This window comes from Oratosquilla oratoria, chromosome 1 (assembly GCF_046742065.1).
Source record: "Oratosquilla oratoria isolate Oo_2021 chromosome 1, ASM4674206v1, whole genome shotgun sequence".
NCBI classification, from domain to species: domain Eukaryota; kingdom Metazoa; phylum Arthropoda; class Malacostraca; order Stomatopoda; family Squillidae; genus Oratosquilla; species Oratosquilla oratoria.
In genome coordinates this window covers 21,221,262-21,226,261 of record NC_134777.1, presented here as the reverse complement: position 1 = coordinate 21,226,261, position 5,000 = coordinate 21,221,262, and positions in this window count along the sequence as shown.

The window sequence follows — 5,000 nt, the reverse complement described above, 5'->3', positions numbered from 1 at the left end:
ACCCCACAGGTCCTCAATTCCCTCACCTAGATCTCTAGGAAGTAACGTTTCTAGAGATTGTGTTGTATTAGTACGGAACTGCTTTTGTGTCGCCAGTTTATAGTAGTATGAGAACAGTTGTCGGTTGTCAGTTGTCCTTGTGTGGAAAAGGGTCATAGACGCGGTGAAGGAAAGACTTAAGAAGGGTAACTGGATGGGATACTAGTAGAAGTTGAAAATTATCAGCATTCTTTTATATTCTAAAGATATTTTTCTTTTAAAATAAACGAATGTTGCGTGATTCTTATCCGCAGTAATCTCACTAGAGTAACTAAAATACTGTCCACGTAAAACATGCAGTCAGTATAGTTAAACCTAAAGTATAGAGATTTTCTAATCCCGGTCTGGAGACCAATTGCCAGCCGCTCAAGGTTTCGAAGACAGGCGGATGGAGGACGGGGAGCACCTCCAACCCTTTACCAGACCAAGTAAACCTGATTTAATGGAATACCAGGTCCAGGAGGTGCCAAGATATGAGGGAGGGAGGAGGGTAGAGGGGAGTGGAATATATAGGAAATGGAATGGGTGGGAGTGGTTTCTATGCCTTTTTCTTTTTGGCTACCCCCCGTGTAGGGGGAAAAAGCCTCTGGTATATGTATGTATGTACCAGGTCCTGGAGCAACAGTAAACAACCACGACTGTGAAGACATTACCAAATACTAAATAAGCAGAAACAGGAGACGCTCTCTCCAAAGCCACCACTCTTGTTCTGTGTGTGATGAAAGCCTTGACAAGGAGTCTCTATCGACGACAGTGAGGACGCTCTTCACTTGAATATACTACCGCAAACAAGGTCAAATTAGTCGATTGACCTTGACCGCAAATACGGTGGGAGGTAGAATTCGTATCGTCTTTCTGGAATATATGCGGAAATATAACTTGTTTATGGATTCCTTTACACCTTTGTATACTCGTTCCAACAATTGTTTTATTATAGAACAACTAATATATAGATTGTATAAAGTAAAATGATAATGTATACATATCCTCGTAACAATAGATATATTTATTTACATGGCTACGTAAAGGAACGATGAAGGAAATTTTGTTTCCCTTGGGACTTTCGAGGTGCGTAGTGGATACCGTGTCGAACTCATGAGTAGGTGATGGTGAGTTCGATTCCTTGGACCCACTGCTTGCTTCCTGCATTGATTCCTGACATCCCTAGCCTGGCGAGGAGGTGACCCAACACTGGTCTCAAAAAAAAAAAAAAAAAAAAAAAAAAAAAAAAAAAAAAAAAAAAAAAGTGGCTTGCCGCAATTGACTGTGCTAGCCCTACCAGGGGTTTCTCACTTCCCACTGGATGAGTGAGTTTACTTTGAAGAAGTCGCGTGTACTGGCGAGGGCAAGGCCATTGTGAGAAATTCATCGTTTTCAAGACACCATTAACACTTTCCAGTACTGGTTCCCAAACGGTGTGCCGCGGCACCAAAGAGTGCCGTGAGATCAACTGAGGGTGCCGCCAAAATTGAGGGCAAAAATAATTTTCGTATTACCGACTCTCTTGGTCATCTATTTTTGTTCATTAAAGCAGCATCAGTGTAAATATGAGTATTTTCACATTATCCAGGGACAGAATTTTGTTACACTGATGTTGAATCAACAAAATACTGACAAACTAGAATTTAGATTTTCTAATAAGAGTGTCGGGGGCTTCTGAGAGGCTTGGCAAGGGTGCCTCAAGCTAGGAAAGGTTAGGAACCACTGCAGTAGACAATAAATGATTTTATTCAGTTAAGGGAAATCCTCTGCTCAGCTTGCAGCGAGAGGATTATTTTATGCCATTGAATGCAAAGCCACTGAACTACTTCATGTTTTCCAATTTACAAATGCAACTTATGGTGTTGAACATCAGATACATTTTCATACAGTATTATCCTTTTAGTAAAGGGTATCTTCCTGTACAAAAGTTGATATAAAATGATATGTTTTAGAGTCAGAATGGTTCAGTTTTACACTCAGTTGTACACGCTTCGTGATGATAGCGTTATTGCGAAGTGTGTGTGTGTGTGTGTGTGTGTGTGTGTGTGTGTGTGTGTGTGTGTGTGTGTGTGTGTGTGTGTGTGTGTGTGTGTGTGTGTGTGTGTGTGTGTGTGTGTGTGTGTGTGTGTGTGCGTGTCATTCCGAATGGTTTACGTGTTGAGTTTGGTAAATGACTCGTTGTTCATTAATTCAAACGTGTATTATGTAGCGCTGGGTCCCAATAGGCGACTTGATAATGAGTTTCAATGACGCATACCTTCTGAAGTCGAGACGTTCTCTTTGACTTCATGTAAACAAATATAAAGTTTGTTGAAAACTAAATTGTATATTTTCCTGTACAAAGGAATTTTTTGTTAGTAGGATGTTACATCAACGAAAGAGTAACTGGAGGTCATACTGAATTTCCATAGTTGATCTATTAAAGGGAAGAAGACTTACGCCCACATACAATCTAAATTCTGTGTGATCCATCAACATTTCTATGCATAAAGAATATTGTCTTAATCCTTATAAGATAAACAATGTTATTATATCGGTGGACTGAGCTTAATATAATTGTATGAATAAAATCAAAATAAAATAATGTTGCAAATAGATCAAACAAATAAGTAAATAGAAATATTTATTAATCAATTCATAAATAAAACATAAATACATCAAATGAAAGAGATGATTATACATATAAATAAAATAGATCAATAAATCGGTGTATAGAATGAAATCTAAAACAGGAGTCGAAGGATCTAGGATGTTAAATGAAAATATTTAACGTTAGGCAGAACAAATTTAATGACTTTTGACCAATATATGAACAAAAATCTTAATCGAGATCTTCATTAATATCTTCACCCAGGGTTCCTACCTTGAGTTGAATGAAATTGGGTGACGTTAATCTGAAATAAAAATCCGTAAAGAAAAGATTCTCCATTCATCCTGCAGCATCCACTAAATGAAACAGCGTAGCGTCAACCAGAATAAAACTCTTAACGAGCTCCGTCAACCCGAAGAAGTTAATTGCATGATATAGTCTGTAACTACTTGGAGCCTGTCCTCAATTAGCATAATTACTCCACACTGTTATTCATGTTACGTCTACAGCTGTGCATCATCAGGTCTTCTGAGCAAAGAGGAAAGAAAAGGGAAAGAGAAAAATGGAAAGGAAAAGTTGATGGAGGAGGACGAGGAGGATGAGAAGGCGAAGCAGAAGGATAAAGAAAAAGAATAAGTGTACAAAAAGTGTACAAAAAGTGGACAAAAAGAATATTGAAAGGAACAAATGGAAGAAGAAAAAAAGTGGAACAAGAGAAAACAAGGAAAGTCAAGAAGAAAAAAAGAGGAATAAAAAATAAAAATGGTTAATGTCCTACTTAGAAAATTATCGTCCATCCAAACTTCACATAAATGAACATAAAGAAAAATTGACTGTGTGATTCGGCTATATAACTTCTTCTAATAGGGTTTTCCGACACAGAGGGAGTACGGTGCATACAAACACGTTCCAGCCTCGATCCCTTCCCTCTTCTCTCATCCTTCCTATACCTCTCTCTTCGTCCTTCCTTGGTTTCCTTTCTTCTTGTCCCCTTTGTCCTCTCTCGCCTCCTTTGCCTCAGAGCTCAGTTTCGCAGTATCGTAATACATGCAGTTCTAAATGCAAGAGCTTACCGCTCCGTCTTGTCGGCCAGACTCATGCTCAGAAAGGTTTTCTGGTGATTAACTTTTTGGTCTTCTCTTCCCGCGCGTCTTGTTTGATCTCGACCTGTTTTATGGCTTCATTTAGACTCTAAATCTTTGGGTTTTACGCCGTGATTAATTGGAGTCCTCTCTGGGAGCAAAATACGTAAGAAAGTGATGTTGTCATGCTCAATTCTATACAGCTGAAACTGGGGCTGTGTGGAAATTTTTTATCATTATTTATTATTATTTGGATACTCACTGCCCGAGTGGGTTAGAGCGTCGCTACTTGTGGCGGAGGTCGAAGTGACGGCAGTTCGAACCATGCCACCAGCGAGTTGGACCAAGGGCTTGGTTTATTATGTTCCACGCTACAAAGTCCTCTGTAAGGGGCACGGTCCTAGCCTCCTGATACAGGGGAGCTCACGACATTAAACCGAAGCATTATTATCATTTATTTTTGTTATATATTCATTCTACTTATTTTATTTATATATTTTTTGACAAACAAGAAAAACAAACAGCTTGAATACAACCCTCATTTCAACACCACGACTTTTATACAGTCTTTTATAGTCTAAGAACTTTGGTGACCTATAGACCAGTCACGCAACACTATTTTATGATTGGTGACTCATCTCCACTCAAAGAAGAATACTAATCAGTTTTAATTTCTATTGTCGCTCCTTTCCGTTGCCCTCCTAATCGCTACTACGTTATCTCTATGACTTAAACTCTTTGGCGCGACATTTTCCTAGATCAGCGTTTCCCAACTTTTTCCGACCATAGCACCCCCTGTTGTCATGTCTAAGCAGTCCAGCACCCCTATCTTGTTATTAGAAGGATAAAAGAAAGTGAAGTATATCGCTTGATGATTTATTTTCTTGATTCCTTAGAACTGAAACAAATTGACAATATTGTTTGTAGAAGAAATAAGAACACAATAGAAAAATAAAATAGCATGGAAAAATCAAATATGCTCAACTAGGTAATCAATGATACATATATCAATGTGATTTTTGTGTGCATCACTTACTAGCACCCCCTATAATTGGAGTAGAGAAACGCTGATCTAGAGGGCAGAAGCTCTGGCCATTGGGGGTACTAGAGACTTCAACGCTAGAAGGTTTCAGGATAATGGTCATTACGAAGGATTCCTAATTGCAAGCAGGGACGGCGGTAGGGAGGTGGAAATTAAGGTTTGGATATTATGACAATATTGTGTGTATGCAAGTTTGATTAAGTATAAAAACCAAAATAAACGACTTATCCTTATATGTACATAAATCACTGAGTGAAGTGTAGAC